This window comes from Peromyscus californicus, unplaced genomic scaffold, assembly GCF_007827085.1.
Source record: "Peromyscus californicus insignis strain IS unplaced genomic scaffold, ASM782708v3 Scaffold_8__1_contigs__length_139910024, whole genome shotgun sequence".
Classification (NCBI taxonomy): domain Eukaryota; kingdom Metazoa; phylum Chordata; class Mammalia; order Rodentia; family Cricetidae; genus Peromyscus; species Peromyscus californicus.
Window position 1 is genome coordinate 20107635 of NW_026294606.1, and position 27916 is coordinate 20135550.

Below are 27916 nucleotides of genomic sequence, written 5' to 3' on the forward strand. Positions count from 1 at the left end.
TCTCTTTGCCCTCTGGCTTCTGACTGGGTTTGGCCAGTGAGGGGCACTGGTGAGGTGGGGGGAGATGGCAGCCACAAGGGGGAGTGGTCATTTGTCCCTGGATGCCATCTCTAAGCTCACTGTAGACTGACTGCGTCTTGTGACCGTTCCCATCATATGTCCTCCACGGGCCCCTGTCTTCCACACTTCACTCGCTGTCTCTGCCCTTATTCTTCCAAGTCAAATGATGACCAACAGGGCCACTCGGCAGTTTCCCTCTGCACTGCCCACACCTTTGAACACAGGCCCCTGGAAACTCTTCTTAAAACACTCATTTCAGAATGCCAGATGTTTCTTTCGAGGACCGTGACTAATACATCCAGGCTCAAAGCGTGTGTTACTGGCTCCGTCTTGTGCAGAGAACATCCCATGCTCAGACACAAGACTCTGGCCTTGCTGCTGGCCTCATCTCTTCCTGATATACATAAGTGCACTCAGGCATGCTGATAGGCCTGCTGTTTACTGAACCTGCTGAGATCTTTTCCTTGGTTTTGTAAGTGATGCTTCTTTTATCACCTATCTGCCTGGGCATTGTCTTTTTTACTCTTCTAGATTCTTCCCAAACATTATCTATTGTATATGTTCTTGCTGGCTTGAGCTAGCAGGGCTGGTTGTGCCCTCCACATTTCCATATCACACTATACATAGATTGTGCAAATGTTTATCATTGCTATAATTCTTTTGCCTACTTTTCAACTAATCTCTCAACCTCTGACTGCATGGACTGTGTTCAATTTTTCTTTTATTGCCAAGTGCCTGCTGTTGTTCCCTGTAGGCTTAATAAATATTTTTGAATGATTACATTTTTATTTGTGGATTAGATTGTTTCTTGTGCCATTCATATAAACAAGATTATTGTGATAAAATACTACCTTCATCTACTTAACTGTGCACATCCTTCTATTTTGGTGAATATTATTTTGTTTTATATTCAGGACATCACTGAGAAATGGTAGATGGGAGGCCAATCCTTCTCTATCACACAGATGATCAGTGACAGATCTATGCCAAGGATCTAGACCCGTGATTCTGATCTGCCCTTCTTTTCATTAGGCCGTTCTTGCCTATTTGGGGATGCCAGCTGAAAACCACCAACACAACCCAGGGGCAGGCTCAACTAATGAGCACCATCCCAAGGGCCACTTCAGACGGAAGGCAAGTCAAGCTGTCATAGAGATAACTTCATGTGATTACAAACACATGTCAGGAAGGCTGCTTACAGTGTTAGTCGTCAGAACAGAGCTGGTCACATTACCGGAACCCCACTTCCTGTTGCCTGAGAATTGTCTGATGCAGACTCCAGGGATGAGTGGAAGAACAGAACACTTGGATTAAAATTAGGATATGAACATCAAAAAGAAGTATGCCGCAACCCCGGGGAGGGGATGGCGGCCAGTGGAGGGAGGAATAGATTGTTGTTTGTAATTCAAACCATATCCCATGAGAAAGTAATTTCCAGGCAGTGTCACAAATAAAGATAAATTTGAGAGCATTTGGGCAATTTCTGTTATGTCTGTAGAAGGCTTAAAGGTCCTTCCTCCTCTCTGCCTCCAGGCAGGAGCAGTATGTTGGAAGCACCTGCTGACATCCCCCTAGCTTGTAAGACCTTGAGGACATGCCATCAGAGAACTGCAGAAGGACTTGAAAGGTTGTCCTGTACTAGGCTTTGACTTTTGATCTTTTCCAACCGGAAGGGAAAAAAAGAAATCTAAATATGCCTGTTGATGAGGACAGGCTGTTTCAGATGGGGTGAGGAGGCACCCAGGGGATTTTGAGAATACTGTAGGTGATAGGGGTTACATTGGGCAACATCTTTGGGTCTATGTAACCTCAGAAGCTGTCTCCATTAACCAAAACATCTATCAGCTGTTTGGCTTTTCTCCTTGTTCTCCCCCACAAAGAAAGAGATGAGTGAACCAAAAATAAGGAAGATCAAGAAAATACAATTCGGGCCCACCAGATGGCTCTTGGGGTCATCATGCTTCCAAGCTTGATGACCAGAGTTCAACTCCTGGGACCCACATGGTGGAAGGAGAGAACTGATCTTGCAAATTGTCCTCTGACCTGAATGTATATGGGTATCCTTCCCCCATAAATAGGTTTAATTTTAAAAATTAAAAAAAATTTCTACAAACCCAGTTTTATTTCTTAAGCCTTCAACATCAGTATTTTTAAAGAGAAACTGTGGAAGAAGTGTGAAAGTTGTCAGAATGAAGCTGGAGTTGTTTATGTCAACTTTACCAGGAAAAAGGCAGCTGGGTAGTTAAGCTTTGTGTGTAGTCCAATGGGCAGCGGAGAAGGAAGCCTTGGGTTCGGTCCCAGCACCACAAGAACTGGATGTGGTGACACACACTGTGGGAGGTAGAGGCAGGAGGGTCAGAAGTGCCTACTAAGTACATAGTGAGTCTGAGGCCAGACTTCTGTCACAAAAAAGTCAAAATGGGAAAAGAAAAAAAAAATGCTGGGAGGTCATGAAGAAAGGGTTCTTATGCACAAATATATGATAACAACTATCACAAAGGACTCCAGAACCCTAGGTTAGCATGGAGGCCACCACAATATTGCCCCAAAAGTATCCCTGCCAGGATACCTGTCCAGTAATTGTCTGTTCAGCCTTGGACTGAGGCCACTCATTAATAACGTGGTCAAAGATGATTGCTTCAAAGTTTCTAGTGTGATTCCTCTCACTGTTTGGGCCTCTGGAAGCTTCCTCTCCCCTCAGTGTCTGTGAAGGTGCCCTGTGCCCACCGCAGTACCGGGCACTTCCTGCTCTCTGTTCCCTATTTAGATCGGCCCTTTGTTAGGAATTTGTGCAAAGGGCCTAACAAATAACAATGGCAGACAAAGACCTGGAAAGACCATAACAAAGACCTAACTATCCCATAACAAAAGAACAACAGGTCTTCAGATCTTATGACAGGAATTCTGCTATCATTTCAACCCCATGTTTGAAAACCACATATTAACACAAAGATGCTTGTCATCTAACCCAGAAAAACAATGCATGAATTTACCTGTGGTAAAATCCCTCTCAGATTTTTGAAAAAAGTTCCTTCCTGTGTAGATACCGATCTCTACAGATAGAGACATACCAGAAAGAAAAGCATCAGTGCTCCCAGACACAGCTCAGTTCTTCTCTGTGTTGGAAACAGCCTGTAGTGGAGTGGATTCTATGGTGTGCGGCCACATGACCGGCCTGCGGTACTTACACTCCACAGTATCTGGGTATTGCATGGTACTGACCCACAGATAAATACTTTCTAGTTGCTCAGCACAGATGAACTCCTCACTCAACCTTCCTCACTCCCCAGGGGTTGCAGAGAATGAAATATAAAATAGAACTGTCCTAGGTTCCAAGAACATTCTCGCCTAGGGAAAGCTATGGCTTTGCTCTTTGTGGTCCACGAAGGGAGCCACCACCTGACTGTACTGTTTCAATGACATCTTTGAAAGAGCAGCTCAGTCCTAACGGGACTGTGGCAACTCCATCTCTCACTCCCTTATAAGTGAGCACTCTCCAGGAAACCTCTTGCACACACTGTTTCTTGGGAAATGCAATTGAGCACACACACTTTGGTACCTTACCTCATCTCTTAGTTAGAGCCCCCTCTTCTGGACTGTTGCTCTTTGCTTATCTCCCATTGTGCCATAAAAAAGAAAACAAACAAACAAACAAAAAATAGCCCTTGAATCTCCTCCCACCCTGGGGCTCTCCTCAAAGGAAGGAGACCATCTTTCTCTCTGTCTGTCTCTCATTTTCAATTTATTTTTGTGTTCATGAGTATGTGTGTGTACCTGCATGGGTGTATGTGCATCATGTGCGTGCAAGTGTCCTTGATGGGGGTGATGGGGACCAATCCAAGCCCTCTGCAAGTACTGTCAGTGCTCTTCCCCTCTGAGCCATGGCTCCAGCCCCACCATTTCTCTGTATGGTTGAAGCGCCTGTCACAGCACCTGCTTTCTGGAATGTGACAATGAGCAAGCAGGAGAGCAGGGATGAGAGCAGAGAAAACAATGAGCAGAGAGTAAAATGTGAGCCAGACCCATCTGCATCCGATTGCAGCTACTTGGTGCTAAGTCCCTCTGCGGCTCCACAACAAACAAAGCTGAGTCTCTGAGGTGCTACCCAGCGCCCCTGGCTTAGACACCTGGGGAAGTGACAGCGAGGCCTCACCAGCTTTTGTACTTTCTTCTCTTGTACTGTTTTTGCAACACCTACGCGCCTCTGTACTCTGTGTTTTCCTCTTCAACCTTGAAATAGTTTATTCCATTTAGTGTGTGTGTGTGTGTGTGTGTGTGTGTGTGTGTGTGTGTGTGTGTGTGTCTGTGTGTGTGTGTCTGTGTGTGTGTGTGTGTGTGTGTGTGTGTCTATGCCATGGTGCACATGTAGAGGGAGCGAACCGCATGTTGTCAGGCCTGGTGGTAAACATCTTTATCTGCTGAGTTATCTTTTTGCACCCCCACCCCCACCCACTACATCTTTTTGAAAAGTAGATCTAAAACCAATCTGGTGCATGGAAATCACAATGATGGCGTGGCCCAGGACTCGTCCACCAGGAAATCATAGTCTTCAAGGAGTCACAGAAGAGAATTGATGTCTTTTCCACTGATGCCAGTCTCCTGGAATGCTGCGCTTAGATTTCTCGTTTATAAGGAGTGATTCGGGCAGAGCGTTCTTGAGGGCAGGAAGGACTCTGTCCCAGGTTTCCAAGTTACCAGTGTAACTGATCTCAAGTGTGTATTAAGCTGCCAGCTATGCACCTTCCAAATGAAGGAAACAAAAACGAAAACCCCAGCCGTAAGCTACGTGTAAGGCAGGCTCTGGCTCCCTTCTTCTCTTTCATGGGGTCCATTTCTGGTGCTGAAATGTTCTACATGGTGACAAAAATCTACCAAGTTCATTCAAGTAATAGTTACCATTTCATTTTTTTTTTATAACAAGATCCTAAGAATAACACTTCTTGAAATTTTTAAAAACTGTTTTTAACTATGGTACTTTACCACATGCATGTCTGTGTATCACATGCACACCTGGTGTCCCCAAAGGCCAGAAGATGGCATCAGATACCCTGATAACTGGAGTTAAAGACGATTGTGAGCCACTATATGGGTGCCGGGAATCAAACCCAAGTCCTCTGGAAGAGCAGTTGGTGCTCTAACTACTGAGCCGTCTCTTCAGCCCTGTTTCTGTTTCTTCTTTATTATCACCTTGGGATCTAAGGCACTGGTGAAAATGGAGTCCTAGTCAGTAAGACTTTGATCTAAAACCACTTTAGCTCAAGTCCCATCAAGAGACGAAGGCCTGAAGCCTTGCCTAGGTTGTGGGCCTCAGTGCTAAGGATTTTGGAGAGTGGGAAAAGGGACAGTCTCTTGCATCTTTGCCTCACGGAATCTATGTGCCAAATGTTGAGGACAGGGGAAGAAGAAAAAAACAAGTTTGTACATTTTTGGAATATCGGGAAAAGGAACTGCTCCTGAGAGTGGAGTATTATGAAGACTGTCAGTGTAGAAGCCATGGACAACTTTTCCAATTAAGTTGTCAATAAAAAATTGATCATCACAATCAGAAAATACCCCAAATCTAGGAAAAGGCAGAGGCTTTTCTCCTGGACCTTTGCGTCAGGAGTTCAAGCCTTTGGAAGTGGGAGAGAAGAAATGTCTTACTCCTCAGTCTTCCATGGTGCCTTGCAAAGGCAGGCGCCCATATGGTGGCTCACAGCCACCAACCAACTTCATTGGATTAAAGAGTGTCTAGGGCAGCAGGGAGGCACAGCTTGGGTATTGTCTAGGAGGGTATTTCCCAAGAGCATTAAATGATCAGGGAAGACCCACCATCCATGTGAGCATCCATGTGTGGGGGGGGTCTCTGTCTGAATAAAAGATGAAAAAGGAGGAAGCGAGCTGAGGACCAGCATTCCCCTTTCTCTGTCCCTTGACTGGAGAGGCCATGCCAACCAGCTGCCCTATACACTCCTGCTCACACCCATGCCTTCTCCTCCATTACGAACTATGTCTTCTGAAACTGTAAGCCAAAATACATCCTTTCTCCCATAAGCTCCTTTTGCTGGTTAAAGTAACTAATACACCGGCAATCATTGGGTCATAGATACATCATTCCAATGTCTACCTCCAATGGCACACGGTGTCCTATCTGGTGTCTGTGTCTCTGTGTGTTTTCCAGTCACATTGGATTTTGGATTTTCCCTGTTCAAGGTGGTCCTCATCTTAACTGATTACGTGAGCAATGGCTTCTTTCTAATTGAGTCATATTAGGAGGTATTGAAGGTTAAGACTTCAACGCAGCTTTTGTTTAGGGGGATGCAGTTCAGTTCATGACACATGTCATCAGGCAGACCCTTATCCACCACACGGACTTCTGTAATCATGAGCCAACCACTGCCAACACACGGCCCATGAGTAAGCAGGGCTCTAAGACAAAACCCTGGTGACTCACAGTGTCACAATCAGTCAGCATAGAGGGTGATTAGTAGGAAATTGTCATGTGGAATAAAGCCACCTGGTTCCTTTGTAAATATGTGTCAGAGGGTACTTAGAACCATCATCGTCAACCCACTGCTACGTGTTGGTGGAACTACTAAGCAGATCACGCACTCGTATCTTTTTTGGGGGAGTCTCGTATTCATAGTTCTTCCTGTGCCCCATTTGTGAGGGCGTTTGCTCACGCATTTTCATTTCAGCACTGGCCTTGCTTATTTCGAAAGCTCCTGATGTCCTCAATACCCGTACATCTTCCTGTGCCCTGGTTAGTCATCAGCTGTCGCTTTTCTTTCACTTAGCTCATGTAAGAAATCATGTTTTTGCTAAAGTGAAAGTGTCACAGGAAAAGTGTTCTGCTTCTTTGCCGACTCATCCTGTTCCTTGCTGCCATTTCTAGTTGTGAGGGGGAAAACCCTTCTGAGTAGGATCTTAACGAAGGTCGACGGGGTGAAGGAATGCAGTCATAAAGCACCTTCGACATTCTGCAGCAGCAGTCTTGTTATCTGTCTGTTTTATTTTTCTGGAGAAGGATATCATGGTTCTCACACCCACTGGGATCCCAGAAGCTGCCTTCCTTACTAGAGACTGCTTTCTAGTGACGTCACCATCCTTCCCACTTCCCTGGCTTTGTTTGGCATGAATCACAGCAAGCCGGCCATCAGCTGAGCATTCTGTTCCTTTCCTTTGTAGGTCCAGGTCATGGGCTCAGAGTCTGTTAGAGCTGAGTTTATTCAGTTGAGTCATAAAGCCCCACCTGGGGGTGTCAGGGGTAAGTCACATCCCTTTCAAAAGTCTATGCAGGAGCACTAACTTCCAGTGCCTCAGAATGTGACACTGGTTAACATGAGGTCACATGGGTGATCCCTAAGCCTGTCTGGTATCCTTATAGAAAGATCAGGGCATAGACCTGTGTCAAAGGAAGATGACTTGAAGACTCAGGAAATGATTACCATCTACAAACCAAGGAAAGAGATCCCAGGAATGACTTGCCAATGCCTTGATTTCAGACTAGCTTCCAAAGCTACGAGGAAATACCTTTTTTGCACTAAGCCATCCAGTCTGTGCTATTTGCTACTGCAATCCTAACGAATGATTGCAGAGGGAGGCAGGTTGACTACACACAGTGACGTTTTGAAAGATGCCATACTTCCTATATTTCGCCACTTTCCTCATTGTTGTGAGAAAAAACACCCAGGGAACAATGGAAAGGCGGAGAGATTCGTGATGACTGGTGGCTTCAGAAGTTTTGGTTCCGCAGTTACTTGGTCCCATGTGATTGGGTAGAATATCACGGTAGTTAGAGCGTGTGGCAAAGGACAGCAGCTTAGATCAGGTCAGGCAGGAAGCAGAGAAGGCCGTGCTACTGTTTGACCGTGAAAATGAACTCATACCTACCCATGCCCCACCCCACCACCGCCAGCGCACACTCGCTCCGGGCTCTCAGCATTTCAACTCTTGGTCCAGTCTTACCTCTTAGGACACTACGTCGTGCTTGGTAGAAGAAAATGATGACACTAACCTACTTCCTTTCCTGAATGCAGTTTAGTCGGCATGCGAACAGCAGTATCAACTCTATTGCCATTTTCTGCAACACCAAAGTAGAACTTTCTGGTTTTTTTTTCAGCTACAGAGATGAAAAATGTTATCAACACAATCCAACCCAAGTGTATTTTCAGCCCCTTCCCTCCTGTCATGATAAGCCAGAAGTATTTGTTGCCAGAAATGGAAAACAGCTTTCTCATCAGCCAGATGATGGTAGTGTTCAAAGTGCCACCCGTTTGCCATGTGCGAAAAGTTAAGCATTGAAAACAGACAGGCTGGCTCTGCTGAAACCGTGGACTCTGGGAAGCCAAGGAGATACTTGGAGGCCTTGGAGAAGAGCTGTGGAGATGGTGTTGCTGGCAGGGGAAAGAGTGTCTGTTCACAAGGCTTTGAGATGGGACCCCTGGTTTGCCCTGAGAGTAGACATGGCTCTTTACCAATTGGAAGAAAGAGTCTGAAGTGAACCCCCTGAGGAGGCATCCTTTGTGTTCTAGAATTAATTCAGGGCCTTATGACTCTTGGACTTTTCTGGCATCTGACACAAAGTTTCCTAGCATTTTAATTACTCTTTCTGCCTCTGTTGAATGAGAACTCCAAGGGTCTCGTTGTTTGTTATGTCTATGCGTATATTTGTGTGTACGTGTGTGCACTTACATGCCGGTAGAAGTCAGTGGACAACTTCAGTATTGTTCATCTTGTATTGTACCACCCCCCACCCCCCCCTTTTTTTTTTTGTCATATAAAGTCTCTCACTGGCCTGGAACTTGCCAAGTAAGACAGATTGGCCAGAAAGTCCCAGGGACCTGCCTATCTCTGTGGCTGAAGTTTCTCTAGTCCCACCCAGACCCATGGTCCCACAGCTGCTTATAAAATAATCACTCAGAGGTTTATATTAATTACAAACTGTATGGCCAGTGGCTTAAGTTTCTTGCTAGCCAGCTCTATCATCTTAAATTAAACCATTTCTATTAATCTATGTTTTGTCACATGGCTATGGTGTTACCAATCTGCTGGCGTGTTGCTCCTGGGGCGGCGGCTAGTGTCTTTCCCGCCTCTGCCTTTCTTCTTCCTGTCTCTCTCTTGGATTTCATGCCTGGCTATATTCTGACTTGCCATAGGCCAGAGCAGCTTCTTTATTAACCAATCATAGCAACACATATTCAAGTGTACAGAAAGACATCCCACAGCATGTCTCTCTTTTCCCAGTGCTGGGATTACAAGTGTGTAACCATGCCTGCCTTTTAAAAAACTGTAAAGTCTAGGGTTTGAACTTAGGTCCTTGTGCTTGCAAGGTGAACACTTCAGTGACTGAGGCATCTCCTTAGCCCTCTGTAAGTTCTTGATGGACGACAAAGTGTTTCAGTGGACTGGGCCTTCAGGAGAAACTGGGAACTTCCACAGATGTCTAGAGTTATTCCGTTCATTTCCTACTCGTGTGAGGAAATAAAGAACATTCTTTGGATTCCTGTGTGACTGTGCTGCTCAGTTACTACCCCCTGTTCTGTCAGAGGCTTGTGGCTTGCAGGGTGATCTCTGATCATTTTTATCGTTCTGTCTTTGAGACTACAGAAGAGATTTTTTTTTTTTTTTTGGACAATAGACAGAGACATTTTAAGAAGTAGCAGTGCAGACTTCAGAAGTCAGATGGTTAACTTAGAAGCCCAGTCTCCCCCAAACCAAGCCAGACCTAAACAAAAAACCTTTTTTTTTTAAATTTAGAATTACACTCAGGGCTTTAATTACCAGGTTTCTGGATAACTCACCCAATTACATCGTGCCACCAGAGACGCTTGGCAATTCAATACTTAGAGCCCCTCCTCTACCTGATTGCTAACACCTGGGAAGCAAGTGAAGGTGACATTGGGTTGTCTACAATGTCTACATTGGCGAGGCCAAAGTCCACCATACCGAATTCTCTGTTTGTTCCACCACCTCCTGTTCAGGTGAAGTAAGTGCATTCCCTTGCGAGGGCAACGCTCCCTTGAGTCCCACCTCCTCTGTAGATTCACGATCATCAGTTTGTCTTGAAGGTGGGTGTTCTTTTTTTGGCAGCAAGGAGTTCCAGCTGACAGAGACAAGCAATTGAAAAGGAGCTCGGGGTGGAGAGGAGGGACACACCTTCATGTACACCCTTTTCTTCTCTGTTTGAGTCACCTTATTCCACCCACGGCTGCCCCGTCTCCAGGTTTTGAGCTGAGGGAGCAGTAACAGTAGGCCAGGCTCTTCTTCAGATGAAAGGCCAGATAGAAGGTACCTATTACATGCCCGTGAGCGCAGAAACAAAGGCCTGGCCGCTGACACTCTCCCCTCCCACTAACTTGAGTCTTAATGGTAGGTTTAATTTCCTTTTGCCGTTTGAAAGAAAGGGGGAAAAAAGCCCAAAGCAGGCAGAACAAGGGTGTGGGGAGCAGAGGCGATGGTGAGGAGGCGACAGCTGTTGTATTCATGGTTAATCAGGTGTGTCTCTCTTTGTGTCGCATCTGTCTGTTACTGTTGCTGGGCCACATGTGAAAGGAACAGAAGGGAAGAAGGTCCATTCATGTTCAAAGCCACCAGCGCTGACCTCTGCTTCGTTCTCCTCAGGGTGGGAGAGCTTGTCTATTTAACTTTCCCTATTATAGGAAGCTGTAATTTGACTCTATTAGCCCACCCTCACCATTTTGGCCTGACAAACCCGGGCTGCATTGAGAAGGCCTGTAAATCTGCTGGGAGAGGGAGGTCTCGTCCTTGCCATGCTTTGCTATGGGATTCCACTTCTCTGGTCAAAGAGAACATCAGGAAGAGAAGTTCAGGAGTATCCTGGCCCTACCCTCCACGTCAAAGCCACTAGACAGTTCGGATAGCCTTTCCTGGCTAAGTCTGGCTGGGTGGCTTCCCTGCGCCATGCCCAGAGCATGTTCGCCTCCAAACTTGTAAATCTAAGGCGTCCCACACAGTCATGGTGCTTGCATCAGAACTTAGTCATCTCCCTGGCACCAAATCCTGTCCCTGGATCCTTCCATCCCCCGCCTCCCTCTCAGCTCGTGCTCAAAGGGGAGAAGGGGAGGAGAAAACGGCTTCCGGTCTGTGTTCTACCGCCCAAGCCTGCCAGACATGACTCTTCTTGGCTCATGTAGAAACAGCTGACACAGACACACCCCTACTCCCCTATTCCAGGGTACCAGACTGCATTAAAACTTAGAGTTGGAGTTCTGATGACTCAAATTGACTCCCTCCAACCTGGTGTTTGGGGTCTCCATCTGGTTCCTTTGGGGATGCTGTCTTTTGACCTTTGTCCTTTGGGGTCAGCACTTAGTAATCTTGTGGTAGGTATTGGCCATCATCAGATTTTTCAAGACTAGGGAGCATTGCTGTCACTTTCCTATTCTGAGGAATGGGCCCTTATCACAAACTGACTACAAAATCCACGAGAGCTTACCAACTGCAGAAGGCCCCTGGCTTGGAGCATGCCCACAGTGAATATTAGCTTTCATCCTGTGATGATTAGCTGTAACTGTCAACTTGACAGCATCTAGAATCACTTAGGAGATGGGCATCTGTGTTTGCCTTTGTAGGACTGTCTTGGTTGTACTGATGTAGGAAAACACCCACTGTACTGGCTGGTTGTGTGTCATTGACACAAGCTAGAGTCATCAGGGAGGAAGGAGCCTCAGCTGAGGAAATGCCTCCATGAGACCCAGCTGTAAGACATTTTCTCAATTCGTGATCAACGGAGGAGGGCCAGCCCATGGTGGGTGGTGCCATCCCTGGGCTAGTAGTCCTGAGTTTTATAAGAAAACAGGCTGAGTAAGCCATGAGAAGCAAATCAGTAAGCGGCATGCCTCTGTAGACAAAAGTTTTCCTGTGTCCTGCAGCTGTCCACTCCCAAACAAACACACAGAGGCTTATATTAATTACAAGCTGTTTGATCTATGGCTCAGGTTTATTGCTAGCTAGCTATTACATCTTAAGTTAACCCACTTCTATTAATCTATATTTTGCCCTGTGGCCGTGGTGTTATCTGTCTGCTGGCATCTTACTCCTCTGGTGGCTGCTGGCATCTCTCTCCTGACTCCGCCTTTCTTCTTCCTGTCTCTCTCTTGGATTTCCCACCTGGCTATAACCTGTCCTGCCATAGGCCAAGGCAGCTTCTTTATTAACCAATGGTAGCAATACATAATCACAGTGTACAGAAAGACCATCCTACAGCTCTGCTCCATGGCCTCTGCATCAGCTCCTGCCTCCAGGATCCTGCCCTCTGTGAGTTCCGGTCCCGACTTCCTTCAGTGATGAATAACAATGTGGAAGTGTAAGCCAAATAAACCCTTTCCTCCCCATCTTGTTATTTGGTCATGGTGTTTCATTTGCAGCAATAGAAACCCTAACTAAGACACCTGCTGTGGGTGGATCATTCCTTATGCAGGGAATCCTAGACTTTATAAGATGGAAAAAACAAACTGAGAATCAGCATTGGTTCATCCCTTTCTGTTCCTGATTGTCGATGTGATGTTAGCAGCTACTTCAAGCTTTGACTTTTCTGCCATGATACACCATACTTTGAACTGTGAACCAAAATAAACCCTTGTGTCAGGGTATTTTATCTCAGCATCAGGAAAAGCAGCCAAGACACATGATGTCATGCCATTCTTATGGTGAAGCTGGAGCTTGGCTTGTGGGGTTGTCTTAGGGTTTCTATGCTGTGAAGAGACACCATGACCACGGCAACTCTTATAAAGGAAAAACATTTAATTTGGGTGGCTTATGGTTTCAGAAGTTTAGTCCATTATCATCATGGTGGCATGCAGGCACACATGGTGCTGGAGAAGGAGCTGAGAGTGCTACATCTTGATTTGCAGGCAACAGGAAGTGAATTGTGCCACTGGGGGTAGCTTGAGCATAGGATACCTCAAAGCCTACTCCCACAGTGACACACTTCCTCCAACAAGGCCACACTTCCTCCAACAAAGCCACACCTCCTTACAGGGCCATTTTCTTTCATACCATCACATGGGTTTTGTGTATACATGCACAGGTACATATATATATATGTGTATATATATATATATATATATATATATATACATATATATATATGCCTTATAAAAATGGAAGTGGTCACTCATCCATGGCATGGGTGAGCCATCAGCACTGGCTGAGTTTCCTGTCTGCTGGCCTGTTCTGGTGCCTGTGGGTATATAACCAATCAGCAGCCTTTGTTGCCCTGATCAAAAGAACATTGCAAAACTGTCCCACTGCCTCATCTCTGTCTTCCTCCCTCTATGTCCTCAGATTTCCAAATTACAATGATGTCAGTAGGCAAAAATCATGCTCCTCACACATGCCTTGTTTTCTATCAGGCTTTGAGAAGTCTTTTAGTATTATCTTTTGAGGAGATGGCTGTATGAATCAAGCCAGCAATAACAAAGCAGGGCTGAAACCGGAGTCTAACAGTGTCCAAATCCCAAGTATACAGCTTGATAGGTCTTTCCTTTCTTCCTTCCTTCCTTCTTTCTTCCCTCCCCCTCCCTCTTTCCCCCCTCCCCCCCCCCCCCTTGGACAGTATCTTGCTGCATAGCCCTGGCTTGCCTGGAACTCACTATGTAGACCTTAGTGACCTCAAACTTGCAGCCATCCTCCTGCCTCTGCATGTAATTCACTCTGGCATTGTAGATATGTGCACTTGGCTCAGTGAATTATTCTTTACACTCATGTACCCATCACAAGGTTAAGAAACGGAATGTTACTACAGATGCGAAGCTTTTGGTATTTCTACTTCTGTGGGCTACAACTGTACTACAATCAAAAACCTATTCTTGTGCAACACAAGATGTTCAGGGATAGGAAGGCTCCTATTGGCTGGAAGGGAATTGCCATGGCAGGATCTGAGGGTGGCATGGGTCAGTCTTTTAGACTGGATTTTAGGGGCCTGTAGGTGGGCCTGGGACATCGAAAGTCCTGGCATCCCTTCCCCTTTATGAAGCTGTGACCAAGTACACATGACATAAAAATAAATTCACTGTTTTAAGTTTGTAGCTCAGCAGTGCTGACTGAAGGTCACCCCACCGTCAGTCTTCAGAGATCCTTTCATCTTGCAAACCTGAAATGCTTTACCCACTAAATCAAAGAGATGACCTGTTGCACATTCCCCTTCTGAACAACCACCATTCTGTCTACACATTTGATGGCTGTGGAACCATCTAAAGAGAATCATGCAGTCTCTGTCTTTTGTAACTTTTTTCATGGAGCATTACGTCCTCAAAGTTTATCCATATTGTAGCCTCTAAGAATTTATTGTCTTCTGCTGGTTGTGGTGGTCCACATTTGTAATCCTAGTGCTTGGATTGCTGAGGCAGGAGACATGCAAGCCCTAGGCTAGGCTGGACTTCATAGTGGATTCTAGGATAGTCTGAGATCTGATCAAGACGCTGTATCAACTCTCCAATACACCCCAACAAAACAAAACAAAACAAACAAACAAACAAAAAAACAGCCACTGCCACTACTAACAACAAAACAAATAAACAAAAAAACCGGAACCCAAATATAACAAAAGGAAAAAAAACCCAAAGAACTTCATGACTTTCTAAGGCAGAATAATATTCTACTGTTTGTACATCTGCATTTAATTTATCCATTCATGCTCTGGTGGACACTTGGGTTGTTTCTATCTCTTGACTGTTGTAAAGAGTGCTGCTGTGAACATGGATATATGAGTCTGTCTTGCAGGCCACTCCCCCTTTCAACTCTTTAGGGTACATCTTAGAAGACTATATGCTAACACTATTTACTCATCTTTATTTAGCTTTTGAGGAACTGCTCTAGTGTTTACCACGATAGTCACACCATGCTGAGCTCTTTTTCATGCGCATTTCCTCTTGGTCAGCCTATTAGTAACACTAGAAAGGGCCTGAGGTCTGGATAGTTAGGACCCCATATATACACACAGCATTCAGAGCCATTGAGACAGGATGGGGTGAAATCAAAGCAATTCTTGTTGGCTAGATGGAGGCCCCTGTGAGAAGAGTCATTTTTTTTTTTTTTATGAAGATAATGATTTTTTTTTCTCCTTAATTTCTAGGAAGGTGGAAGGCGAGAGATTTATTGATTTTTAGGTATGGGCAGGCCTCGCACCTGTTTGGTGTATCACCTCAAGATTTCCTCTGGGGCTTTGGGTCTAAGTGTGGGACTATTTACAGAACAGATGGCGAAACTAAAAAGAACAAAATAAAGGGGAGGGGGCAGCTGTGATTAGATCAGGAGGCTTACCCAGTGAAAGCAAGGGGGGAAAAGGCCTTGGAACTTTGGAGTGTGGTATAGGCTTAGCACTGGATTCTGATGCTGGGAGCACCTCCTGCCATGAATATTCAGGGGCTTCTTGAGGTAATGTTAAGTATTTCTGCTTTGTTGCTAGGGCTGAGCTAGTGTTACTATTCACCTGAAGGATATGGGCCACCAGGGTGAGGACCTCTAGGACCACAGAATTGAAGGACGTCTCAGTTTCACTGAAGGAATACCCTGTTTCCAGATCCATTCTCTTAGGTTTTCTCCCACCCCATCATATACAAAAATGTCTCTGTGAAATTACTCAGGTCCTCAGGCTGGGCATCAAGAGCCTTTACCACTGAGCCATCTTCGCCTGCTGGTACATGTGACGGACCATTCATGCATTCATCCTGGCCTACTATGGGACTGTAGGTGTACAACGAGGGTTATGATGTAGGTCTCCCTTCCATCTTGCATCCTTACCCCACATTTCAGTGAGCAAACAGCACAGGAAAGGGACTCTCCAGCTGCCTTAGAAATGTGTCTAAAAGCAGAGTGGAGTCCAGAAGCAACAGCCGTTGTGCCTGCTGCCATTTTTACGCTGGTCAAGGCAGGAAAACAAAACTTTACTGTGAGTTTGGACATTGACTGTGACTCCTTTTTGCTATTACCGTCATGCTAACCCATTGTAATCATTTATTCAGATGTGCAAAATGCAGTTTTCATTTCTCATTGATATTGGGGCGATGATGTTGTCAGATGAAGCAGGGCTGCTTCTTAGGGCTTCCAGTATAATTGGAACAGGACATTTTTGTCTAAAACTGAAGATAGGTTGTCTGCTAATAATCATACTTAAGAGGCGGCAAGGAGAAATGTACTCTTCGTACTACTTGGTAAGTCAGCTGAATCCTTATTTACTATTGCTATTGGCATGACAACAATCATCATGGCATCTACGTGTTTCAGTTCTTACATGGTTTCTCATAGCAACTTCTATTTGACAGACAGTGAGACTAAAGTTTAGAGTCCCCAGAACTTGCCCCAGGCCACAGCATTGGGAAATAAGAGAGTTGGTGTCTTAGTTACTTCTCCCACGGCTGTGATAAAATACCCCGAATAAAGCAGACTGAAGAAGGAAACATTTATCTGGCCCATAGTTCTAGGGTCCAGTCCATCATAGCGGGAAGTTCTCACAGCGGGAGCTTGAGGTCAAGTTGCATCCACAGCCAGAAAGTAGAGAGCAATGAATGCTGGGACCTCGGCTGGCTTTTACCTTTTGATGCAGTCCAGGACCCCAGCCCAGGGAATGGTGGCGCCCACGTCCCACCTCAGCTAACCGAATGACACCTCACAGGTGTGCCCAGAGGCTTGTCTCCCAGGTGACGGTTCCTGTCAAGTTGATAATTAGTATTCACTGACTGGAATCAGGTCTGTGACTCCTGGTTTTCACGCTTATGATGACAACTTTACTATTGGTCTTAGTTGTGATTTCAGAAGTGGAAGGTAAGCAGAGTGGGAAAAGTTTTTTTTTTTTGTTTTTTTTTTAGTTTTTCTGCCTGGCTGGGAAAACGAAAACATGCCTGCATTTATCCGGTCATCGACCGTCAAGTGGGAGGGCTGGAGGGGCTGGCTGATTGGTCAGGTCGGCCTGTGTGCGGCTGCTAAGTGAGCTGAGCAACCACGGCTTTCAGGTGAGGGGAGACTCTCAGGAAGTTGAGGGCCATCTCTGCCTAAGCAACTCTGTGAACTGCAAAACCCATGTCACTGAAAGGTCTGTTGGCTTCCGCCTTGAACACCGTGCGAGCCTTCCATGAAACAACAACAACACAACAAACAAACGAAACAAAAAACCAACCAGCAGCAACAAAAAGCACGCTCTGTTGAGCTGATGAGGAGTAGGGGAGGTGGTGGAGGCTTCCTCTGCCATGTTGCACGAGATGGCCTGCCTGAGTTCCTGTGGCAGGTTTGCACCGGCTCCCCAAGGGCTCCCCATTGTCCTTTGACCTTTGATCTTGGTGAGTTATAAAACCTCCCTGCCTGCCTCCCCCCACCCCCCCATGCTTTGGAAGACAAGCCCTGGTCATGTTCTCTTGCTTTTTTTTTCCTTGTGATTCTTTCTTCCTCCTGTCCCCTCCTGTAAGGGTACCAGGAAAGCCTGGTACTAAATACCTGACCAAAGCCACTTCGGAGAGCGAAGATTTATTCTGGCTCACGGTTTGAGGGCCTATAACTCATTACGGTGAGGAAGGCATGGCCGTGGGTGGCTCTGTGATAGTAGAAATACGCGGCTGGGACTCCTCCCAGCTCAGTGGACCAGAAAACAGGGAGAGATGACTGCTGGTGCTCAGCTAGCTTTCTGCCTTTCCCTCTTTCATTCCATCCATCCTAGCCCACACCCAGGACGTATCTTTTCTCATCAGTTACTCCTCTCTAGAAATACCCTCACAACCTCACCTAGAAATGTGCCTCATTAATGCCTTAGATGTTTAATAATTCAACCACATTGAAAATCAAGATTAACCATCATACCAGGCCTTTATCCAGGCTATATTCAACCTCAAGGTTCCCATCTTTCAGAACTAGGATGATGTGGGAAAGCCGCTCCATGGTCCTCTAGACATTCCTATCAGTATGTTAAAGCCTCAGCTTGAGTCCACTTGCTGCCCAGACCATGGGCTATCAACCGATGCAGAAAATTTCAGCCGGATCAAAAGAGAGTGGTTTCCAGTCTTTCCAGTACATGAGCCTTTTGTGACAGGAGGCAAAAGGCTGCCTTGCTTTGTAGCTTTGTGTTGTGGTGTTACTACAGGGACTGAAAGGGTCACCCTCACTGGTCTCCGAGGCTTGCTTTGCCTTGTTCCGTGTTTCGTTGACTTATTTTCTCCTACTCTGTATTTTCCAGCATCAGCTCCACCCTGTGTTGATCTCGTGGAGGATGTCTGCATCAGAATGAGGAATCTTGTACAACTCTGAGGACTTCCATCACCATGGAAGAGTGCTGTAGTCCTCTTGCTTTCTACTCCGCTGCCTTAGAGGTAGCGTGGCTGCCCAGCCGTCAGGGGAGGGAGTCACAGCAAGCTCTCTCCTAACTGTCTCCCCGTGGAGTCCAGGTGGCTCTTCTTCCGGTCTGCACTGTCCTCTGAAGCTTGTTTAACATCTTGGAGGCTCAAGTGTGGGGCGTTTATCCAACCACCCCCACACTTCCCCAGAGTTTTCTTGAGTGCGGGCAGCAGGAAATATTAGATAGAAGGATTTATTGCGGAGACTATCTCGGAGATAAACAGATAGAAAATAAAGGATAGCCTCGAGAGGGCCTGGAACCTTTTCCAACGGGCCCTGACTGTCCCTGCCTCAGGGTATTTATAGAGATGCCAAGGGGTGGAGCAAAAGACCTCCTCCCCCAGCACAGCCAAGTGCAGACCATCTCAGACACCTGCACTCAGGCCCGTGGTCCTAATCATCCTCTCTATTCGGACCTGCTGGGTAAAGCCACGAGGAACCTGAAAACAGGCTCCCACACTCAAGTCTGGGAGGATCTTGTAGTCGGGCATCTGCTTCTTCTACAGAGCTTATGTTTGTCTGGTGACAAGCAAAAAATGATGGGATGGTAGAGAGGAGACAGAATAGTGTAGAGGGTGGCCTGGAAGGCCATCAGCTGAATGTCCACAATGGCAGAGGCTGTGAACATCGGGACAGGGTCTCAATAAGACAGTTCTCTCTACCCCAAAGATCAGGGAAGGTTAAGTCCTCAGATATGTGCTTAGGAGGTGCACAGAGCAGGGTCCTGAGCCTCCTGCTTGAAGTGTTAGGGTGAAGGGAAGGGCTCAGAAGGCTGAGAATTAAGGACTTCTGCCTACAGACAGAAATGAGTACAAACAGGGGACACCATTGACTCCATAGCCACGTCACCAGAACCTGGTGGGAAACATTGCCACCTTTCATTCTACCCCTTGAGTGGTCCCCTCCCTGTTTCTCCAGCCACAGTTACCTCTCTCACCTCTTGCTCCAAACTTCAAGGCCTTCGCTTCCTTGTTGTATAGGCTTGGGGCTGAATTAGAAGAGAACAGACAAAGAAAGCCCTTCTCCCACCTAAACATGGGGTAGATGAGAGGAACTGGTAACGTGAATCATGGATTCTTCATTTGTTCTGTGTGTTTCCTTTTAAAATAGTTAGTTTTATTATGTTTAGTTATGTGTGTCTATGTGTCTGTGTGTAAGTATGTACATGTGAGTGCAAGTGCACCTAGGGTCCAGAAAAGAGTGTCAGATCCCCCAGAACTGGAGTTACAGTTGTTTGTGGTTGTGAGTTGCTTGACATGGATGCTGGGAACCAAACTCTGGCCTCTGCAAAAGCAGTACACACTCATTACCACTGAGACATCCCTACAGCGCAGAACCTTTCATCTTACATCATTTGTTAATTACTGTGTGGATACAGGAGGGGTCCATAGGACACATCCAGAAACCATATGTGAGTATGCAGCAACTAGTAACCAAGGGCATCATGGGAGAGGAAATACCTTTAATTGGCATAAATTACAGAGGGACTAGACTTTAAGAGTCCTGAAATTAGATGTATGGGGGTTATCCAGATCTCCAAAGGATAGGGAGGGCCCAAATGTACCAAGTGTCTTGGATGAAGGCACAGAAAAAAATTCAACCACTGTGTGACATGAAAAATCAAGAGGTCAGAGGGAGAAGGGCAGGCGAGGTGCCTCCACTGGGGGCAGAAAGACTCTCAGGATGCTGGAGAGTACAGTCAGGGACACTGGGAGGGGCGTGGCTGACCCGAAAGAGGCATCCTTCAGAGAAACTGCAAAGACTGAGAGAAGAGGAAGCAAGAGTGACAGAGAGAGCCAGGCAGTTTCATGACAAATGGCTGCCTAGCGGAGCCTGCTGGGAGCTGCTCTGAAACGCAAGGGACCATGAGCTTGGATTCTGCTTTCTTTCCTTACGTAGTTCCTTGTTTTCTCTTCCTTGTTACCTCGGACCCTCTGTGAAAGGTAGACCCTTCCTCAGGAAAGGCTTTGTTAAAAAACCCACCCTTGATGCAAACCATGAAATGAGGGAATGGATGGGAGGAAGGATGGCCGTCGCAGCGTGGATTTTTGAGATTGCATTGGTGTTGGTCACCTGCTTCTTTTGCCTGTAATAGGAGTCATGCGGCTTAAAAACCCTGACTGCTGATTTGAAAATTTACCTCATGCAGTGATTGATAATAGAAGCTTTCGGGAATGAATAAAAAAAAGAGGGGGAGGGGTTGGTGAGCAAGGGCTGAGGGAAACGTGAGTTGTTGAAAATGGGGGTGGCTGAAGCTCCACTCAACTTCGTCTGAATGGAGTTCGGACGTCCGAGTTTGCTATGTTTGTGGGACAGGTAGGGAAATTGAGGCGCAGAGAAAGAAAGGAGGCTTGCTAGCTTTCCACACATCACATCCTGGTAGCATTCTCTCTTTCTCTCCTCCACACACCCCGCCCTGCTCCCCCAAGTCCTAGGGATGAGACCCACACTAGGCAAGAAGAATCGGGGCTATTGTTCCTCTAAATAGGTGTGATGACGGGGTCACCTCTGGCAGGTTATTTTAAACCAAGCAGCTGCAGGAAAGTAAAGCCTGGCCTCATGCAGATGGGTCTCCTATTTCCAGTGGCCATTTGCTCATTCTGAGGAAGTTGTTGCCGGGCACACTGAGACTATTATTCAAAGAGCTGAGCAAGCCAGAAGTTGCGTCTGGGTGTGTGCAGGTGTATGTGACACTTGATGATCACTCCTCAGGAGCTGTCCGCGTCTCTCACTGGCCTGGAACTTACCAGGAGGGTTAGGCTGTCTGGCTAGAAGGCTCTAGGAATCTTCCTGTCCCCACTCCACCAGCACTGGGATCACATCTGCCTGGCATCTCTCTCACCCCAAACGGGGGTTCTAGGGATCAAACTCAGGCACATGTGCTCAAAAGGCAGGAGCTGTACTGAAGCATCTCTTCAGCCCATGGCAGAAGATTGACAGAACAAAACATAAGGCATTCTACCTGGCAGGGGCTTCTTCCCAAGTGGGAAGGCATTCTCTGTCTTTCCCCAATCCTTTTTGCAGCAAGGTCCTTTCCAAAAGGCTTGGAGTCTTTCACCAGCCTTTCAAGACTCCTGGCTTTGTAACAGTTTTCTTTGGGGCGTTGGCTTTGGTTCAGACATTGACAGAGGTATATCAGGTTAAACCCAGTGTCAGTAACACTGAGGTTGAGAGGCTAAGGTTAGGGATGTGGTCAGTTCACTGCTGTCAGGGATGGGGGAGAGAGGGAAGGAAAGATGGACTTAGTAGAGGTCATCATGTCTGTTATATCCTTACAAGGCCCAGCCCAGTGATAGCTTTAGTCTCCTAGAGGGAACCGAGTCTCAACAATCGTGAGTTCTAAAACACATAGCCCAAACACTTGAAGAACTTAAAAACAGTCTCAATTCCTTGGGCTCATTCCAGAGGCATTGACTCAGCCAAAAGGCTGAGGACAGCTGTTCTAGAAGGTTCCCTCTTAGCACCCAGGAACAGCTGTTTGGAATGGAGTCTTCAGATGGTGAGTTTTTTGGTACTGAGAGAGCACTGGACGTTCGTGTGGGAAAAGGTTGTCAGCAGAGCCAAGTGAACAGTTTTGATCCCCAACAAGGTGGTCATGGACTTCAATAGGTCCTTCATGGTGACGTACAGAGAAGCTTGGATTTCACACGGGGGGGGGGGGGGGGGGAGGGAGGGTCAAAAGGCGGATTGCTGGCTGCCCTTGAGGACAGCTAGCTCTCAGCAGCAGGTTCATCAGCTTCTCTCACTCCCTGCATTTCCTGGGCCCTGTGGTTTGCTTTCCTGAACTGACCTCTCCCAACAGGCAGCTGACTCAGTTCTTGGCCCAGCAAAACAAGAGAACCTTACATAACCACGGAGCTGAGCTCTTGGAAGGAGAGGCCTTGCCATGTGAAGAATGAGAGGCCAGCTCTCGACAGAGGAGGGACATGGTTCCCAGGCTGGATTGGAGGGAGTGTCACCTGAACTTGAGGCTCCCAGCTGCCATCACAGTGCAGTGTTTACTTTTGACTCATCCAGAGCTTATCCAGTATACACGTGACTGGCAACCCCGTGTCCTAAAAGTTCATCCCCAGGCAAGGTTTTCTGTTGTCTCTTGGGCTTGCATGAAGATCCAGTTTGGGTGTTTTAAAGGATTCACTGAGTGAATAAAAAATGAAGTAGGAGGAGGAGGAGGCCGTGACTGCTCCTAAAGTATGGAGAAGAGTTTGATTGTAGATGGAAGGGGAGAGCAGGCAGAGGGAAGAGTCCAGGCTGAACATGGCAGGCAGACTAAACCGGACCATGAGAGGAGAGAGGAGGAGGGAGAGCAAGAGAGGAGCCGCTGACCAAGAAGGGCAGTCTGTGCCAAGAGACCGGAGTAGCCAAAATGGCTGAGTTATATGGGGATCTGAAGCTGGGGGAAGGAGACAGAAGCCCAGCTCCTGGGGGGAAGAGGTTCCAGGTGGGAAGCTGGGGGATGAGCACAGGGAGGAGTGAAACTTGTTCTGGGTTTGAGACCCAACATGGATAATGTCTTCTTAGAATCTGTTTGTAGATTGCACATCTTTAATCCCAGTTCTCTGAAGGCAGAGGCAGCCGGATCTCTGTGAGTTCGAGGCCAGCCTGGAATACAGAGTGAGTTCCAGGACAGGCTCCAAAGCTACACAGAGAAACCCTGTCTGGAAAAAAATCTGTTTGTAGCTTGCCTGCCTCCCTCCTTCCTTCCTTTTCCCCATCCTCCCTCCTTCCCTCTGCCTCTCCTTCCCTCCCTCTCTCCCTCCCTCGTCCTGCCCTCCACTTCTGTGATGCTTGCTGTCTCCATGCCTAGTCAACTGTACATTAGAGCCTCAGTTCTTCACATACTGCTTGGCTCTCAACTTCCATTGACTTCATCTGCCTTATAAAGAGGACAAACTTGACCTTGCACTGCTTTCCTGCTTGGGAGCTGGTGTGTGTGTGTGTGTGTGTGTGTGTGTGTGTGTGTGTGTGTGTGTGTGTGCTTGCTACAGGTACGGATCCACAGTTGTCCCAGTGGAAAGTACTTGAGTACTTAAAATAAGTGTGTTGAAATGTTGTGTGAGATTTTCAGAGGAGATGTGAGTAAACACTTACACTTCATACAGGACACTAACGACAGACCGCAGGAATGATGCCACCACATCAGGAGCAAGGCTGACTACAGGCAGCGGCGTTACTGAAAAGCCCTGGGCAGAATGGGGGAAGGCTCACAAAAGCTGCATTCCTGGAGTGGAGCTGTCTGTCTAACTTGCCTGCAAGTCCTCTGAAAAGTCCCTTGCCCCATCAAGGACTTAGTGCTTCATAACCTTGAGAGACGGCCGTGTGACCCTGAGTCTTGTGCGACTCCCCCTTCCCTCCATAAAGGAATGTCTCAGTTTAGAGGAATTAGCTGCCTAACGTGAGAGATGGAGAACGCACAGGTTCAGAGACACGACTTGTAAACAATGTCCTGTTAGACGTCATAGCCGCATCGGCATTGAACAAACTGGAAGCTCAGTACAATTAAGTTTTCTTTGCTTTTGTGGTTTCTAGGCTTGGGTTAACTTTGCCTAATAATAATATGAGAATGACAGAAGTTCATGGAAGGCACCGGTAAGAGATTTCCCTCCATGATTACACTCCTTCCTCACATAGGTTCAGCATAGTCACTTGGACAAAAGCAACTTCAGGAAGTAAGACTTTATTCGGCTTACTTCTCCAGAGGAGACACAACATACAGTCCATTGTGGTGGGGAAGCATGGTGGGAGGAGCTTGAGGAAGCAGAGTGAGAACAGGAGGAAATGGAGCTATATGCTACCAAACCTCAAAGCCCACTCCTTGGGATGCACTTCCTATAGCAAGACTCCATCCTCTGAAGGTTTCACAATAGCGCCACCAGCTGGAGACCAAGGGTTCAAACACATGAGCCCATGGGGAGCATTTCACAGTCAAATCACGGCCGTGGCTGGTTTGAATCTGAAATTCAAATCCACGTCCTTCTGACTCCAGATAGTATTCCTAGCCGGTTCACAAGCTGAGCTGTGTCAACATCATGCTGGTGACCTCATCGAATCCTGTCTCTGTATGGTTGGGTGGGTCTCAAGTATACATTATTCTGATCTAGACTGTTGGCTATCTACTTGGATTGCCCCCTTCCTCCAGCAATTAGAGCTGTTCCTGGCCACTCTGTTCCTTCTTAAGCATGCTTCTCTGTCACATTCCCTTACTCAGGCTAAAGTGTGGGAGTGACCCTTGACCTTTCTTTCTTTTTTTTCCACAGCCAACATGCCAATTATCAACAGGATTCCTATAATCCAGAAATTCAACCACCTCTTGCCCTCCTCACAGCTGTCAAGGGTGAGTCAGCCTTTATTATGCTCTTGTGCAAAAATCTTCTGGGGCCTTCTTGTCTTGTTCCAGTAGTGTTGGTTATGAAGTTACTGCCTCTCAACTCCAAGCCTAGGCTTCTAGACTAGGCTTTATGTTGCTGGAGCTAGGATACGGAAAGCCTGAAACTCCTGTTTCTCCTGTGCTAGCAGACTCTAACAAAGCCGGGCTCAGCAGCAGGGCTGCTGAAAGGAGGGGGAAAGCAAGGTCTTGCTCCTTCTGGTGGTGTTTTCAACTTCCTATTGGCCTGCAGCGGCTCTGAACACTACCCTAACCCAGCCATCTCACCACCACAGTGACAATTTCTTCCTTCATCTGAAGTTCAGTTCTCTTGACAAACTTCCCCTCACTGTAGAAGCAGCCTCATGGCACTTCTTCAGGGACGACGGGACCGTCACGCTCTCTGAGGTCCGGACTCCAACACTGTGGGATTCTCTCTTTGGTACTCTCATAGCTTCCTCTTGTTTCCCACCTCTCAGGGTGGAGGCAGTTTCCCACCGTGATTACTTCAAAGGCATCTGGGATTTCTTCTTCTGTCCTTTCAGTTACCAGGGTGGAGACTTTATATTGAGGTGTTTTTTTTTTTTTTTTTTTTTTTTTTTTTTTTTTTTTTTACATTGAATTAGCATTGTTGAAATAACTGGTGTGTCTCTGGCTCCTGACCTGGTTTTGGCTGATATAACTCATCCAAGAAAATGTTCTCAGGTTCGCTTGTGATGTGGCTTCCTGCCTCTCCTGGAACCCCCCCCCCCCCACTCTCCACCTTTCCCATGGTCTTTTACCCTTCTTGGCTGTATGGAAAACATATCAATCCCTCTCATGCTCATAGCTTTCAATATTTCCGTTCCCTTTCCTTCAAAAACTGCTCCACAATTCTGTAGGCTTCTGTTTAGATTTTCTTGCAATATTATCTCTTTTGTAAGGCTTTCTCTGAAAACCTTCCAACAATCCACATCCACTCTCTTTCATCTTCTTAATTTTGTCTATTTTTTTTTTCTGTACTTCCTGTCTCTGGGGGCCCACAGAGGCTCCTTAGTAAGACCTTACTCAAGGTCAGAGAATCTGAGCTTGCTTTACCCAGCAGGGCTGCATAATGGGATGATTTGGCCACTGGCGTGTTTACCAGGTGTTTTGAAGGGTCTACACTTGGCTGTACATTGTGTTTTGATCTTGAAAGGTGGAGGGCCCTCTCGAAGCTATCCTGTGTCTCTGTCTTTCTCGTCTCCGTCTATATTTCTATCTAATCCTTCCTCATTCCTCTCTCCTCCCCGCAAGAACACTTCATCAGGTCAGAGATGGACTCCCACACCTATCACCATCTATGTTAGTAAGCTTTCTGTTACCACAAAACAAACACACAAACAAACACTAGAGGTAACTAACTTACACAGAGGGAAGGTTTATTTTGGTCCACAGTTTTCAGCCCGTGGTCACTTACTTGGTTTTGTTGTTTTTGGGCCTCTGACCAGGCTGTACATCATAGTGGAAGTCTGTGACGGAGGGCAATTTTCACCTTCTTGCAGTTGGCAAGAAAAAAGAGAAGAGGGACAGAAGCCCCAGTGGTTCCTTCAGTGGCATGCCCTCAATAACTGAACTTCCTACAACTCAGCCCTACCTTCTCAAGGCCCCACAGCCTCCCAGTAACACATGGGCTAGGGACCAAGCCTTGTGCAAATGGCCCTTTAGGGAATACTCCAGATCAAATGACAGTAGCTCCGATAGTCTGTCTGCCTGTTCGCTCGTTAACTGGCTCTTTCCTTTTAGAAAGCTGCTGGAGAGAGGAGACTTCTCCCACTTCAATGATTTCTGCACCTCAGAACTCACAATGACACCCAGCACCTTAAATGCTTGATGCACATTTGCTGAATGAATAAACAAGTTGAAGCATGGCCCAGGTCAAAGTGTTCTGGATAAGGAAGACTTTGTCCACATGTGGGAGACATCAGGACTGGCAAGGGCTAACCCGTGTCTTTGAAGAACTAATGTCTTTTCCTCTTTTCTCTAGATTGCTGCTGGTGGACCTAAGAAACAAAATCTGATGCTGAATCTGTGGCATGTCCTCCTTACCTTGGTTTTCCTTCTGATGCTGTCTTTTGAAATGATGATATGGAGACTGCTCTGGGCACCAGATAGAACCCCAAACGGCTCTTTGCTCCTATGAGTTTATTTCACAAGGGAAAAAAAAATTTGAGAGTGTGGGTTGTTGGTCTTTTTGGTTTTTTGCTTCGCAGAGACTATGTGCTCCGTAGCCCTGGCTGATCAGGTATTCACAATATAAACCAGGCTGTCTCAGCCTCCAGACTAGTAGAATTAGGTTGTTGGCTTCTTGTCGTTATTTCCATGGAGGCTGTGTCTTGAAAGGTGTGTGGTACAGACTTGGACACCTCATTTCTAACATGAAGCCTAGCCCTCTAATCCAGGAGAGCAAGAGGCAAGAGAAGAATTTATCAGCAGCAAGCACTGGACACCTAACCTCACAAGACTGAGGTTGAACCAGCCCCAAATCCAACTCACTGCAGGCTATTCCCTGCCCTGTTGCGTTGTGGGGGAGCTCCCTGGCTTACCGTGGCAGCTGCTGGGTTCTCACTGCTGTGATTCACCTGTTCTTTCATGTTTGCCTTGGAGTTCAGCCACTTAGGTTTCAGAAGGTGCTGAGCTGGCCAACGTTCTTGGCTAGAGAACACAGGTGTGACCGGTGCCGTGTTAAGTGCTAGCGGCGGTTCTAAGTGCTGATTGGAAAGGAAGCTGGACATACTAGCTTTCATCGGGGCTGCTTTGCTTGGCCACCTGCGACTTTGCACTTAGCAAAGTGAGAGCTGAATAAGGATCCAGACAGCCTATTTCAAGGTACTGTTTCGGCTCTTAAACAACAAACCGAAACAACCCGGTGAAGCTGGGTGCGGTCCGCACTGTCTTCCAACTTGGTGACCCAGGAAAGGAGATTCTCAAGTACACAAAACCTGTTCCTCCAAAGATTTGGACTTGGCTTTTTCTTTTTGTTTTTGCAACTCTGATCATTGTTTGCTGTGCCACATTTGAAGCCCAAATCCTGAATTATATTAACTTATTTTTTTTAGGATTTATTATTATTATTATTAAATCTAATGAAGGAATGAATTAATTGTGTGTATATATGCCATTTGTGTTGGTGCCTGTAGATGCCAGAAGTCA

General features: G+C 46.6%; 1 long non-coding RNA gene across 2 annotated transcripts; it reads left to right on the top strand.

Annotated features, from left to right (window-relative positions):
- Positions 1-9876: 9876 nt before the first annotated feature.
- LOC128104382 (uncharacterized) lies at positions 9877-27839 on the top strand. 2 transcript variants are annotated; one of them, XR_008215980.1, is made up of 5 exons: positions 9877-10410; positions 18224-18356; positions 22184-22995; positions 23484-24715; positions 26751-27839. It is a non-coding gene; the product is annotated as an uncharacterized LOC128104382 (long non-coding RNA). The 2 variants fall into 2 exon arrangements; XR_008215979.1 differs by having other exon boundaries at positions 22184-24715.
- Positions 27840-27916: the final 77 nt, after the last annotated feature.